We start from the raw sequence: 16069 nt of genomic DNA, 5'->3' as shown, positions 1-16069 counted from the left end.
GTGACAGGACTTGAAATGATAGCACCCACATCTCTTGCAGCTCATTCACACTGAAGGGATATAATCCTCGGTTTGCTATCACAGCCACTTGCCCAGCTCAGACTGTGATGTCACAAACCAAAGATGATTCTCCCTCAGCAGGAAGAAGCCGGAGAGATGAATCTCCCCCATGATGGACCATCAGCCTTATTCAAATTTGGTCACTTCATGAAGAAAAATTAACCATAATAAAGATCAAAGATACCGGCTAGTTGAAATACCCTGTTGAATTAAGCTTGAAAAACTTTTCCATGATACTGGAATGAAGGAAGTTCTTTCAAAATTCTAAGGAAAAATTTGAGAGTTATAATAATGCAGATATCAGTAAATATTTATGGAATTAAAAATATTATGTAGTGCTGGTCCCTTTAAATGTTAACACTTAAAAATAACTTCTAGGTATGTTTCTTATTTTCTATGCAAAATTATGTGGCTTGCTATTTCAGACAAAGATGACATATCAATCTGAAAAGAGTCGGCAAAGACACAAAATGGATGTACTTTCTCTTGACCTATACACCTACTTTTATGTTCTCATGGTTTAAATAAAAAGTACAGCTTTTGGGTTATTTAAGAAGAGCAGAAGCTAAAAATACAGTACTAAATATCATTGCAAGGATTTGGTAGCCAAAACATTTGCTCCATTTCTAGGAAAGAATCCATTAAGACAAAATTATATTACTTTTATAATATAATACTTTTTATATCATGTGCGCTTGAAAAACATTCTAAGTTACAGAAACAATTAGACAGTCATTGAGTACTCCCCAAGATGTTCAAAATCTCTTTAGTTGTTAAATCTATCAACACACAACACAAAAACTCTCATAAATAAACCACATCTTCAGGTATCCAACCAAATCTTCTAGCATAAAATTCCTTATCCGTTTGTACCCATGAGATGCTAAAGTTGAAGCAGTTTTCAACTTGAATCATTGATAAATGATGTGTTAAAAATTAGCTAATGTTTTTATTCTTTACTTTTTCACTTAAAATGAAGAAGAAACTGTAGATTGGGCTAATTTGGAATAAATTGCTATAGAGTTGTTTTTGGAAAGCTGTTATTTAAATCTCAATAATCATTATTCAGAATGGGTTATTATAGAGGAATAGCTTGATTTAGATAGGAAAGAGAGATGAAGGTTCACTGGGACTGATGCTAACCAGGGCTAAAGGGGAGGTGGGTTTGCTCATCCATTGTCTTTAGAAGATAAATCATAGAAGCAACGTCCCTAACCTGGTGGGACCTGGGTCTCTTTGTACATTACAATGAGTAAATAAAATCCAGAAGACTTGAGGAATGTCATTTTATACCCCCTTCAGTTCTATCTATTGGAAGCAAATTGTTTGAGTATAATATTGTTAATCTCTTCTTTTTGCCTAAGTTAAACAACTCTTTGAGTTGAAATAGTTTTGTAACTTAAAAAATATATGCCTATTTTCAAAGCATGTCAGGTTACAAAATATAATGAGGAAAAAGATGAATTCTTAAGGGTTCAGGTCCATGTCAGTACAGTTAAAAAATACTTTTAGTGAGGGCTGGTATACAAAGTATTTTGAAATTTTTAAATAAACATTTTTCTCTGCAACAAATTGATACACTACAGTATTACTGCTTGTATTTGAATTGCTGCTTTCCTTTACTGGAAAATGACGGGTGAATTTCTGTAATGAATTCCGACTTATGACATTTAAGGTTATTTATAGACTGTCTTGAAGAGAGTGATGGGATCATGTAATTTACTCTATTAATTAAAAGTTGAAAGAAGGAAAGAATTCAGTGAAATGGAAGAATTTCAAATTTGACTTATCAGGCAAGTACTGAATAATTACTTTAGATAGATTTCCCTATATTATCGGAAGATAATCTCCTATATCATCTCTTACCACCATCAGAAAACCACCCCCCAAAAGGGGGACCTCATTCATATTGAAAATAACTTCTTAACGTGCAGGCATTACAGTAGGGCATTCTAGACACTGGGGGAGGGAAAAACCATTGTATTTTTTTCTAACATTCATGTTCAACTTATTTCCAAAGTTCTTTAAAGTGTGGCATTCTTACAGGTAGACAATGTTGCTGAACAAGCGTTTGTTTCTTCCCTTTTCTTCCCCCAGGCTCAAAGATTTGGAAAGAGATAGTTAACAGAAAAGGTAAGGTAATCTCCACCTTAACAAAATATATGATCAAATGTGACCATTTGACAGATACTATGTAGTTCATAAAAACAAAATTAAGTGGAATTGGCTCTCTTTTCCCTAAAGTTGAGGATGACGTGGATGTTTCTGTCTAATGTGCTGTACTAATAGGCTATTATGGGTTAGCTTTTGGTAACTCATCGAGTTTCCCAGTCTGGGTTCCGTACCATCAAGTCTGGATTATAACTTGTCCTGGTCACACTGTTTTTCCAAATCAGTTTTGTTCTAGTACTCTATTATGTGTCTGTTTCACCTCTAATCTTTCCATTTGTCACCACTCTGGAGATGGTGTGTGATATGATCTTAACGGAAACATCAGGAACATGTCTTGCGAATATTTAGTTTTCTTTTTGGCCGACTCAGCATTGCCTGCCATTCAGTCATTGTTATGTGACCAGGCAGTGTAACTATTTGTGTATTAGTCCATTGGTTCCTACCTTGGGAATGTGGAGACTTGTAAACCTCTGTCCTTCCCTTAGGAATGCATGAAGGAGAAATGGAATCTCTTGCGTGAATTTCTGCAGACAGAAATAAAGAATCAGTTGTGTGACTTGAAAACCAAACTACATAGAGAAGAATTATCAGAGGTAAGTCGTCAGCATCCCGGCGGCTAGAAAACGTTTCCTCCCATGTAACTTGTCTGTGACCAGGGAGGCAGAATAATCCCACCTCTCCCTGTTCCCTGATAGTTATGAAGGAAGCGCCTGTGTTTCCTTATTCTCTCATGGCCCCTTGTTTACAGTCACTGCTACTTAAATGATCCTTTCCTGCTGTAGGAGGGCTACCTGGCTCAAGGCAGATCCCTTTTAAATAAAGATTTGTCCTTGGAGAACAGAGCTCATGCTTTCAGTTGGGAAGTGAACGGCTGTCTAGAAAACGGGAGCCAGACAAGTGGTGAGGAGCGCAGAGTGGAAATAGCAGAGAAAAACAAGTCCCCCAAACCTGTTTCCAAACTTTGCATGCCCAGGAGAAGCAAGTCCGATGGAGAAACAAACTGTAAGAGCGCTTGACTCGTTTGACCTCGTTGGAATCTGGTGCCACCTAAGGGGAGGACAGACTTGGCGCCATAGGGTCTGTCTGTTCCCCCCCCACACAACCCCTCCACCGGCAGTACTTGTTTTTTGTGTATCCTTTTTTTTGGTGGGGGGATGGCTGTGTTGCTCGGCTTGTACCATCTTAGTTCTCCAACCAGGGATCGAACCCCGGCCCTTGGCAGTGAGAGTGCCGAGTCTTAACCACTGGACCGCCGTGGAATTCCCTCTTGTGTATACGTCTAACTAGCTTAGATATATACTTTAAATTTTTGTCTTCAACCAAGTTATAGAGCATTAGATCCCCAAATGCGGTTGAATTTATGAGGTATAAGATAACAGGAGCTGCTGATATCTATGACTTGTAAGTTACATGCCTGTTTAAGCTAAACATTTATTCTTAGACTCCTTCCCCACTTGTAGTCAGAGTAACTCTTCTGGAATTTTTAAAAAAAGAGCATGGGACTTGAGCTCAGGTCAGGTGCTTGGCCACTTCATCTTTTGACGAAATAAACGGAGGCTCTGTTTCCTTGTGCGTCTCAGGGTTGGGCCCCTCATACAAGAGCTTGTGTTGAAATGGCCCAGCAGACTGGCAGGTGCTAATTTGATGAGTTTATCAAGATGGTGGTTGCTGAGAATAAGAAGAGAAGGTTACTTAATCCTCAGAACCTGGTCTCTGCACCAGCTTGGTAATGCTGAAGAACTGTACCTTGGCTGTGAACTCTTTATTCATAGTGGCTTTTTTGTTTCTTTTTCTTTAAGCAGCTGAAGTCTCATCTAGCCCCAGGATTAGAAGGCAAACTGCCAGGCAGACCACCATCACATCTCATTTCACAAGGAGGTCAGTATATAATGAATGGACAGCCCCCATTTTAGGGGCCAACGGTTTTTGGTAAAACACATATAAATTAGTAGGATGTAACTTAGTAATTCTGACTTCCACATTGCTTCGGTTTTCCTTTTGATATTCTGTTATTAGACATTCGTGAACAGCATTTCTGAAGATCTCATCCATTTTTACTCTTCACATAGGCAACTTCAAATGTACATGCACAGAATTACCAAGGATAGTAAAATGAACCCCTGTGTACCTATCACCCAGTGTCAACAGTTAACATCTCCTGGCTGTTGTTTCATCTATACCCCCACATGCTCCAAGTGAAAATTGTTCCAAATGGATTACAGCTCCATACCCACCCATCTCCTCCCAGTTGGATTACTTTGAAACAAATCGGACATGTCATCTTATCCACACATACTGTATTTCTAGATGACAAGGTCTCTTTCTCTGACAAGTTTTTTATTCATATTTTGCCATAATTGCTAACATCTAGCAAACAGTCTTTTGAAGAAGACAAAACAGGCCTTATAAAGTGTAACAGTTCCTTACTAACAAATATATAGCAGTGTTCATTCTTCCCCTTGTGTAACAGAGTTTGGTTGATTTGCTCCTTAAGCCTTTCGAGTGATAGATTCCTTATCTTCTTGCCATTGATTTAAAGAAAATAGGTCTTTTTTTCTAATAGCGTCTAGGTCTGGCTGACTGCATCGTTTTGGTGGTTAATGTGTTCCCTTGCCTCCAGTTTTCTGTAAACTGGTAGTTAGGTCTAGAGTCTTGATCAGATTCCAGCTTTATTTTGTGAGACTTCATTGACAGCATGGGGCTGTCCATCAGAGGCATGTAATGTCTCTTCGGTGATTGTAGCAGCCATTGATCAAAGTCTAGATCCATTATTTCTTAAGGTTTGCAAAATGGTGGTATTCTAAACCTGTCATCCAAAGAAACATTAAGCTCGAAGCTTCTTTTAATGTCCTGGCAAAAAGGGCTTCTCAGAGGGAAGAGGGGACCATGCCCTGAATCTTTCCAAAGAGAGGGTACTCTTGGTAGGGAGGAATATGAGTTGTTTCGTGCCCACTGGAGGTCTAGGGTCTGGTGAGCTAACAGTTGGCTTTACTGTGTGTGTGTGTGTGACAGGCCTGCCAAACGGAAACCTGAGGAAGACCCTGAAAAAGCAAAATCGGATGATTCTGTCGATGAAGAAGAAAAAGACCAGGTAGGGCTCGCATTTAAGTTTCTTAACTCTGCCTTTTTTTGGTACACTTGCTGGTAATTGTGAATTTATACTTGGTCTGTCTATGGACCGTAAGTGACCGAGAGGGTGTTAGAACACACCCCTGGACCCAGGGCAGTACGAAGTGTATTATGGTTAGCCCCGAGGACTCAGCAGGCCCGTAACTTTGGTCTGTTCTCTCCTGTCTACCTTCCTACGTCTCCAGCTGTCAAGATTTGACAGTCGAACCAGCAGATGTGATGTGTTCAAAGCATTTGCTTCTGATGTCAGATAAGCTCCTTTCCCACATCGAATTTCTCTATAAAAGCAGAATTGTCGTGTTATTATGTGTATTGTAACAATGCTGCTTAGACTTTTTAGGTTAGAAAACTGGTGGCTTGCCAGAGACCTCCAATATAGAAAATGTCAGTCTCCAGCACTGTCTCATGTGACTTGAGGGGCAAACCTAGGTACTACCAGATGGTCACACGCTCTCTATTTCATTCCTGCCACAGGATTAGCTGTGTAAGTCGGGAAGTCTGTAGGTTTACAGGTGGGTAGTAAATGCCCTGTTACCTGCTAAAGATGAGTATCCGTGGTTTGCTCTAAGGCAGGGTTTCTCAACCAAGGCATTGACTTTTGGGGCCAGATAAACCTTTGCTGTGGTGTGTGAGTCCTGTGCATCGTAGAGTGTTTAGCAAGGTCCCGACCTCTTACTCACTAGGTGCCCGTAACATTCCCTCTCTCTCCTCCCAGTCGTGACAGCCAAAATCACCTTCAGACTTCCCCAGATGTCCCCTGGGGGGCACAGTTGCACTCAGTGAGAAGCAGTGGACTCAAGGCTACCAATATCTTTGAGGTAGACTTGACGTCCTGTTGTGAAAGACATACTCATTCTCCTGTTTTTATTTTGGAAATTAGATGCCACTGTTCATGATCGTTATTCAGATGTCTGTCATTAAGCTTCGTCAGACTACCCACTCACAGGTGGGACACTGAGACAGAGGGAAACAGCTTGTCCAAGTCACATGGCCACATCCCTTGCCTCCTAAGAAAACGTGTCACAAGTGAAAGCAAGCTGGCTCTTGTAATATTGACAAGTCTTTTTCTTTAAACAAATGTGCCAGTTTTAGAGTTGTTCTTTGCCCTCTAACCTTTTGGAGGGCTTACATAGCCTTCAAGCTTCTAAAGAAACGAACTGGGGCACTCTTTCCCAAGCAGGAAGCAGTTTCACTGGCAGTGTGTGAGAGGCCTTGGGGACTTGGAGGATGAACACTTGTCGAAACGGGGTGTATCCCGATATGCTAGAGTAAGGCTCGGTGCACCACACCGGTGTTATCAGGTGGTGTTGGTCAAATAAGTAGTACTACAGAGAGAATCTTACTTTAGTCAATTTCAAGTTTTTGAGATCTCACTATGTTTTTTAAAACAGGTGTTAAATACATGCATTTGGTAAAACAGTACAAAAGGCTGTTTGGTACATAGCAGCCAAAGAAAAACAATGTGGCTATTCCGTGCTGAGCTATGCTGTGAGCATTATCAAGTAAATACTGGATTCTGAGGCCTTTGTTCAGGAACAAAAAAGAATATAAAATATCTCATTACCACAACTAAGGAGCTGGCCTGTGGCAACTAAGACCTGGCACAATTAACTAACTAACTGACTATTTCTTTCTTTTTTTTTTTTTTTCTTTATGACAAAAGACTTAAAAATGACCACGGTTAAAGATTTGATGAAAGTTCATAATAATGCAGTTGACAAGAAAATTAGTTATTTCTGAGATATACATTTTAAAGTAATAACTAGGATTATTACATATAACATTATACCAGAACATATAAGATTTTTAGCAATTTCATGTAATGTCTGAAACATTTCTATTAACATATTTCCATACATATTTCCATACACATACAAATATAAGATTTTTAGAAATTTCATGTAATGTCTGAAACATTTATATTAACATATTTCCATACAAATAACCCAATGAAAGTTTAGTATTAGTTGTTTTGTTTGTTTGTTTATACTGCAGGTTCTTATTAGGCATCAATTTTATACACATCAGTGTATACATGTCAATCCCAATCGCCCAATTCAGCACACCACCATCCCCACCCCACCGCAGTTTTCCCCCCTTGGTGTCCATATGTCCATTCTCTACATCTGTGTCTCAACTTCTGCCCTGCAAACTGGCTCATCTGTACCATTTTTCTAGGTTCCACATACATGCATTAATATACGATATTTGTTTTTCTCTTTCTGACTTACTTCACTCTGTATGACAGTCTCTAGATCCATCCACGTCTCAACAAATGACTCAATTTCGTTCCTTTTTATGGCTGAGTAATATTCCATTGTATATATGTACCACAACTTCTTTATCCATTCGTCTGTCGATGGGCATTTAGGTTGCTTCCATGACCTGGCTATTGTAAATAGTGCTGCAATGAACATTCGGGTGCATGTGTCTTTTTGAATTACGGTTTTCTCTGGGTATATGCCCAGTAGTGGGATTGCTGGGTCATATGGTAATTCTATTTTTAGTTTTTTAAGGAACCTCCATATTGTTCTCCATAGTAGCTGTATCAATTTACATTCCCACCAACAGTGCAAGAGGGTTCCCTTTTCTCCACACCCTCTCCAGCATTTGTTGTTTGTAGATTTTCTGATGATGCCCATTCTAACAGGAGTGAGGTGATACCTCCTTGTAGTTTTGATTTGCATTTCTCTAATAATTAGTGATGTTGAGCATCTTTTCATGTGCTTCGTGGCCGTCTGTATGTCTTCTTTGGAGAAATGTCTGGTTAGGTCTTCTGCCCATTTTTGGATTGGGGTGTTTGTTTCTTTAATATTGAGCTGAATGAGCTGTTTATATATTTTGGAGATTAATCCTTTGTCCGTTGATTCATTTGCAAATATTTTCTCCCATTCTGAGGGTTGTCTTTTCGTCTTGTTTATGGTTTCCTTTGCTGTGCAAAAGCTTTGCAGTTTCGTTAGGTCCCACTTGTTTATTTTTGTTTTTATTTCCATTACTCTAGGAGGTGGATCAAAAAAGGTCTTGCTGTGATTTATGTCAGAGAGTGTTCTTCCTATGTTTTCCTCTAAGAGTTTTATAGTGTCCACTCTTATATTTAGGTCTCTAATCCATTTTGAGTTTATTTTTGTGTATGGTGTTAGGGAGTATTCTAATTTCATTCTTTTACATGTAGCTGTCCAGTTTTCCCAGCACCACTTATTGAAGAGACTGTCTTTTCTCCATTGTATATCTTTGCCTCCTTTGTCGTAGATTAGTTGACCATAGGTGCGTGGGTTAATCTCTGGGCTTTCTATCTTGTTCCATTGATCTATGTTTCTGTTTTTGTGCCAGTACCATATTGTCTTGATTACTGTAGCTTTGTAGTATAGTCTGAAGTCAGGGAGTCTGATTCCTCCAGCTCCATGTTTTTCCCTCAAGACTGCTTTGGCTATTCGGGGTCTTTTGTGTCTCCATACAAATTTTAAGAGGATTTGTTCTAGCTCCGTAAACAATGCCATTGGTAATTTGATGGGGATTGCATTGAATCTGTAGATTGCTTTGGGTAAGTATACTCATTTTCACAATGTTGATTCTTCCAATCCAAGAACACGGTATATCTCTCCATCTGTTGGTATCATCTTTAATTTCTTTCATCAGTGTCTTATAGTTTTCTGCATACAGGTCTTTTGTCTCCCTAGGTCGGTTTATTCCTAGGTATTTTATTCTTTTTGTTGCAATGGTAAATGGGAGTGTTTCCTTAATTTCTCTTTCAGATTTTTCATCATTAGTGTATAGGAATGCAAGAGATTTCTGTGCATTAATTTTGTATCCTGCAACTTTACCATATTCATTGATTAGCTCTAGCAGTTTTCTGGTGGCAGTTTTAGGATTCTCTATGTATAGTATCATGTCATCCGCAACCAGTGACAGTTTTACTTCTTCTTTTCCAATTTGTAGTCCTTTTATTTCTTTTTCTTCTCTGATTGCCGTGGCTAGGACTTCCAGAACTATGTTGAATAATAGTGGTGAGAGTGGACATCCTTGTCTCGTTCCTGATCTTAGAGGAAATGCTTTCAGTTTTTCACCATTGAGAATGATGTTTGCTGTGGGTTTGTCATATATGGCCTTTATTATGTTGAGGTAGGTTCCCTCTATGCCCACTTTCTGGAGAGTTTTTATCAGAAATGGGTGTTGAATTTTGTCAAAAGCTTTTTCTGCATCTATTGAGATGATCATATGGTTTTTATTCTTCAATTTGGTAATATGGTGTATCACATTGATTGATTTGCGTATGTTGAAGAATCCTTGCATCCCTGGGATAAATCCCACTTGATCGTGGTGTATGATCCTTTTAATGTGTGGTTGGATTCTGTTTGCTAGTATTTTGTTGAGGATTTTTGCATCTATATTCATCAGTGATATTGGTCTGTAATTTTCTTTTTTTGTAGTGTCTTTGTCTGGTTTTGGTATCAGGGTGATGGTGGCCTCACAGAATGAGTTTGGGAGTGTTCCTTCCTCTGCAATTTTTTGGAAGAGTTTGAGAAGGATGGGTGTTAGCTCTTCTCTAAATGTTTGATAGAATTCACCTGTGAAGCCATCTGGTCCTGGACTTTTGTTTGTTGGAAGATTTTTAATCACAGTTTCAATTTCATGACTTGTGATTGGTCTGTTCCTATTTTCTGTTTCTTCCTGGTTCAGTCTTGGAAGGTTATACCTTTCTAAGAATTTGTCCATTTCTTCCAGGTTGTCCATTTTATTGGCATAAAGTTGCTTGTAGTAGTCTCTTAGGATGCTTTGTATTTCTGCGGTGTCTGTTGTAACTTCTCCTTTTTCATTTCTGATTTTATTGATTTGAGTCCTCTCCCTCTTTTTCTTGATGAGTCTGGCTAATGGCTTATCCATTTTGTTTATCTTCTCAAAGAACCAACTTTTAGTTTTATTGATCTTTGCTATTGTTGTCTTTGTTTCTATTTCGTTTATTTCTGCTCTGATCTTTAAGATTTCTTTCCTTCTGCTAACTTTGGGTTTTGTTTGTTCTTCTTTCTCTAGTTTCTTTAGGTGTAAGGTTAGATTGTTTACTTGAGATTTTTCTTGTTTCTTTAGGTAGGCTTGTATAGCTATAAACTTCCCTCTTAGAACTGCTTTTGCTGCATCCCATAGGTTTTGGGTCGTCGTGTTTTCATTGTCATTTGTCTCTAGGTATTTTTTTGTTTCCTCTTTGATTTCTTCAGTGATCTCTTGGTTATTTAGTAACGTATTGTTTAGCCTCCATGTGTTTGTCTTTTTTACGTTTTTTTCCCTGTAATTCATTTCTAATCTCATAGCGTTGTGGTCAGAAAAGATGCTTGATATGATTTCAATTTTCTTAAATTTACTGAGGCTTGATTTGTGACCCAAGATGTGATCTATCCTGGAGAACGTTCCGTGCGCACTTGAGAAGAACGTGTAATCTGCTGTTTTTGGGTGGAATGTCCTATATATATCAATTAAATCTATCTGGTCTATTGTGTCATTTAAAGCTTCTGTTTCCTTATTTATTTTCATTTTGGATGATCTGTCCATTGGTGGAAGTGAGGTGTTAAAGTCCCCCACTATTACTGTGTTACTGTCGATTTCCTCTTTTATAGCTGTTAGCAGTTGCCTTATGTATTGAGGTGCTCCTGTGTTGGGTGCATATATATTTATAATTGTTATATCTTCTTCTTGGATTGATCCCTGGATCATTATGTAGTGTCCTTCCTTGTCTCTTGTAACGTTCTTTATTTTAAAGTCTATTTTATCTGATACGAGTATAGCTACTCCAGCTTTCTTTTGATTTCCATTTGCATGGAATATCTTTTTCCATCCCCTTACTTTCAGTCTGTATGTGTCCCTAGGTCTAAAGTGGGTCTCTTGTAGACAGCATATATATGGGTCTTGTTTTTGTATCCATTCAGCCAGTCTATGTCTTTTGGTTGGGGCATTTAATCCATTCACGTTTAAGGTAATTATCGATATGTATGTTCCTATGACCATTTTCTTAATTGTTTTGGGTTTGTTTTTGTAGGTCCTTTTCTTCTCTTGTGTTTCCCACTTAGAGAAGTTCCTTTAGCATTTGTTGTAGAGCTGGTTTGGTGGTGCTGAATTCTCTTAGCTTTTGCTTGTCTGTAAAGCTTTTGATTTCTCCATCAAAGCTAAATGAGATCCTTGCTGGGTAGAGTAATCTTGGTGGTAGGTTCTTCCCTTTCATCACTTTAAGTATATCATGCCACTCCCTTCTGGCTTGCAGAGTTTCTGCTGAGAAATCAGCTGTTAACCTTATGGGAGTTCCCTTGTATGTTATTTGTCGTTTTTCCCTTGCTGCTTTCAATAATTTTTCTTGGTCTTTGATTTTTGCCACTTTGATTACTATGTGTCTCGGCGTGTTTCTCCTTGGGTTTATTCTGTATGGGACTCTCTGCGCTTCCTGGACTTGGGTGGCTATTTCCTTTCCCATGTTAGGGAAGTTTTCGACTATAATCTCTTCAAATATTTTCTCTGGTCCTTTCTCTCTCTCTTCTCCTTCTGGGACCCCTATAATGCGAATGTTGTTGCGTTTAATGTTGTCCCAGAGGTCTCTTAGGCTGTCTTCATTTCGTTTCATTCTTTTTTCTTTAGTCTGTTCCGCAGCAGTGAATTCCACCATTCTGTCTTCCAGGTCACTTATCCGTTCTTCTGCCTCAGTTATTCTGCTATTGATTCCTTCTAGTGTAGTTTTCATTTCGGTTATTGTATTGGTCATCTCTGTTTGTTTGTTCTTTAATTCTTCTAGGTCTTTGTTAACCATTTCTTGCATCTTCTCAATCTTTGCCTCCATTCTTATTCCGAGGTCCTGGATCGTCTTCACTATCATTATTCTGAATTCTTTTTCTGGAAGGTTGCCTATCTCCACTTCATTTAGTTGTTTTTCTGGGGTTTTTTCTTGTTCCTTCATCTGGTACATGGCCCTCTGCCTTTTCATCTTCTCTATCTTTCTGTCACTGTGGTTTTTGGTCCACAGGCTGCAGGATTGTAGTTTCTCTTGCTTCTGCTGTCTGCCCTCTGGTGGTTGAGGCTATCTAAGAGGCTTGATGGGAGGCTCTGGTCCTGACTATTTCTTAAAATCTCATTGATAGGTATTTAATATGATTTTTAAAAATTTATTTATTTATTTAATTTATTTATTTTTGGCTGCGTTGGGTCTTCCTTGCTGCGTGTGTGCTTTCTCCAGTTGCGGTGAGCGGGGGCTACTCTTCGTTGCGGTGCGTGGGCTTCTCATTGCGGTGGCTTCTCTTGTTGCGGAGCACGGGCTCTAGGCGCGCGGGCTTCAGTAGTTGGGGCACGAGGACTCAGTAGTTGTGGCTTTTGGGCTCTAGAGCGCAGGCTCAGTAGTTGTGGCGCACGGGCTTCATTGCTCCGCGGCGTGTGGGAACTTCCCGGACCAGGGCTTGAACCCTTGTCCCCTGCATTGGCAGGCGGATTCTTAACCACTGCGCCAGCAGGGAAGCCCAGGCTCCAGCCTTTTTAAAAATGTGTTCCTTCCACCTTCGTGGAGCCGGCGTAGGGGATGGGGAGGAGTGAGAACCCGATTGGCAGGGGTCCGGTCGCAACCCCGGAAGGGGACGGGGGACGATCTAAGAGGTGGCACCGGGCCACAGTCGACCCCCAGTGACAGCTAACAGCTGCAGTGCTGCCCCTTCCTGCCCCAGGACCTGAGCTCAGGTCCCGGGGCGGCTGGAGAAACGCACTGTTTTTTGGTGAGGTGCTCTTACTTACTGTGTGGAGCTGCTCCGGCTGCCCCGGCGACCACACCCCTGCAGGGCCCTGTGCCCGTCCTCCCTGCCCCCTGCCCAGGGCTCGGAGAACAGCAGTCTCTGTGGGGCAACCCGCTTCCAAGCCCTTCAGTGACCACGGAGGACTGGGAACGGGCTGGGCTACCGGGGAGCCTGGGCATCCAACACCTGAGCTCAGCCCTGGGGGCTCACGTGAGGGCAGGGGCTGGGGGTTGCGGGCGGTGAGCGGAGGGGCCTCCAGCCGGCATCAGCCTGGGCCCTGGACCCGGGGAAAGGCCTCACCCTCTCAGTCCTGACCTGCCGCTCAGGAACCCTGTGGCCCACCAGCCCGAGGCTTGTGTCGCCCGCCATGGACTGCCCGGCACACGGCTGGGGTGCCAACGCCACACCTGGATTTTGCACGGGGACCACCTGGGGGCTCGGTGCACAGGAAGACGAGCAGCCCCCAGGCCCCGACACGCCCCTTCCATATCCATCGAGAGGTGCCTGATGGAAGGCCGGCTGTGCTCCTTTTCAAGCCCCAGGGAATTCACACGAACAGCCCTCCCGGCCACGGGGTGCCTGCCCACCGGCTCTGGGCCTGCGACCAGCCCAGAACACAGAAGGCACCGAAGTGGGTGCAGGGAGCTGAGCCGGGGCTGCAGAAGGGCAGACACCACAGCCTGGTCCACAACCGACTGCCCTAGGGCGGGTGAGAACGGGCGGGCAGGCTGAGGGGAGGACAGAGCGTGGCACCGCCTGCCCGCCTGGGCCACGGGGAGAAGGTCGGGGCGCCGCCCGCGCGCTCGCTCCGCTGCCTGGCGTCCTTTGTGGGGGCGAAGGGCCGGAGGCAGGGCTCCCGAGGAGCTCAAAGGCCCGGGAAGGACACACGGGACGGTCCAGAGCCACCCTACCGCTCCAGTGGTGCAGCACCCTCTCTGAATTCCTACTGCCACCAAAACACATCCCTAAGGCCTTTGGGAAGAATCGCTAGGACCCAGGAAGGCAGCCCCCTGCTGTGGTCCAGACTTCAGCAGCTGCCGATGATCAGAGGGAGCCAGCCGGCCGGCCTTGAGCAGGAGGACAGGACACGGGGACAGGGACAGCCACAGCCGGGCTTCCCACAGCTGTGCCCACCGCCAGAACCAGCTCCAGCCAATCACAGCCCCCGAGATGCCAAACAGTGACGGGCGAGAGGCTGGCAGGAAACTGACACCCCCTCACTGGAGAGCCTGCCCGGCCGGGGTGCGGGGCACCATCCCCGTCTGAACTCACCCCACAGCTCAGCCATCTCCCAGTGACCCAGACGCGTCACCACGGCCCCAGGGCTGATCCCCGACCAAGGTCAGAACTCCCCCCAGTGTGACGGCCCCCATGCCACTCCTGTGGTGGAAGGGACGGCAGGCAGAGACCAGGAGTAGAGTCTTTTTATTAATGGCTGCGTTTTCAAAGAACCGTTTTGTTACCAGGAAAGCTCCCCAGGAAGGGATTGCATTAGTGCAACAAGGGGGAGCCTTGATGCCAGGCTCTCCAGACACTTCCAGGTGGAGACTTTTGGCCTAGGCCGGCCGCCGGGGACTCAGGGGCTGGGAGGACACGCGGCCCCTCCCCCGCCCCGACGGGGCGCTAAGGCACCCGGCCCGCCTGGGTGGGCAAAAGCCCGTGCCTTCAGCAGGCCGGCGGCTTGCAGCCCTCAACCTCCAGCCCTTTGCTCAGGAGGAAGGCATCCTGCGTGGGGTCACAACCCAGGAAGAGCTTCACCATGCCCTTGGCATCCTCGGAGCCCCCTGGCCTCAGAATGCAGCTTCTGTAGTCCATGGCAACCTGACGAGAGGGGGTGGGGCTGCAGGAGGGTGGAGCACCCCCTTCACTGAGGGTGTGGGTGTGGCCACCTCTGCTGTGACTCAAGAAAGGGCAGGGGAGCAGGGGGTCCAGGGCAGGGCCCTCAGAGCCTGGCAGGCCCAGGCGGGCGGCACAAGCATCTAGGCCCAGGCCAAGGACCTCCGTGTTGGTCTGCATGGCAGGCTGGCCTCTCACCTTGCCACTCAGGACGCCCTCCCGCTTGAAACGTGTGTGGAACGTGTCCGCGGAGTACACCTCGCTGCACAGGGAGCCATAGGACTGGGCGTCGTAGCTTCCTGCCAGGTGGCCGAAGGTCGCAAGCAGGTGGGTCCCTGGGACACACGCGGAGAAGCTCCTGCCCGGCCTCCTGGCCACTCCGTGCCCCTTCCCCAGAGAGGGGGCCTCAAAGCAGCCCTGTCTGAGTCCCCTGCCACTAGAGGGAGTATTGGCCCAACACTTCTAGAAAACGGGGACCTTGCGGGCAACTCAGTGGAGGGACACAAATAAATTTTTGCCGACTTTCTGCTGAAGCTCACGAGGGTTCACCCCGAAGCCTCTTACAAGGTCAGCTGCCCGAGGCTCCGAGGGATGAGTCAGGGCTCACCTTCCAGCACGGGGAGAGCGCGGGTTCAAGCGCTCACGAGGGAGTGAACTGCGTCTCCGCACCGACACGCACGGGCAAACCTCGTCGAAGCGTTCCGTCCGGGGTATGAAGCCCTCTCCTGCCTCTTCCAGGCTCTCCAGAAAGCACGTGCAGATACGCCCACCCCACCCTCGGACTCCGCGGGCCACAGCTGGAGGGACCAGCCCAGGAACCGAGGCAGGAAGAGGCCAGAGGTCAGCGGGCCTCGGCCAGAGCCCGTCAGTCGGTCCCCCTTCACACACCACCAGAGGATCCTCTTGACCTGGGCAGTAGCCGCCAAGCGACCGCTAAGGTGGGCCCGGCGTGCACTTGGCTACCTGGCGTGGCTGGGACCCCGAGGACCTCCTGGCAGAGGCGGGCATTCTCCTGGGCCGGGTCCGCGGGCGTCTGCGTGTGCAGGGCCTTGTCCACCTTGGCCAGAACGATCTGGCGCAGGTTGAAGAGGCCTGGAGGGCGGGAGGAAGGAGACGGGGGG

The sequence above is a fragment of the Eschrichtius robustus genome, chromosome 1 (genome assembly GCF_028021215.1).
Source record: "Eschrichtius robustus isolate mEscRob2 chromosome 1, mEscRob2.pri, whole genome shotgun sequence".
NCBI classification, from domain to species: Eukaryota; Metazoa; Chordata; class Mammalia; order Artiodactyla; family Eschrichtiidae; genus Eschrichtius; species Eschrichtius robustus.
Note: the sequence above shows the minus strand (reverse complement) of the source record.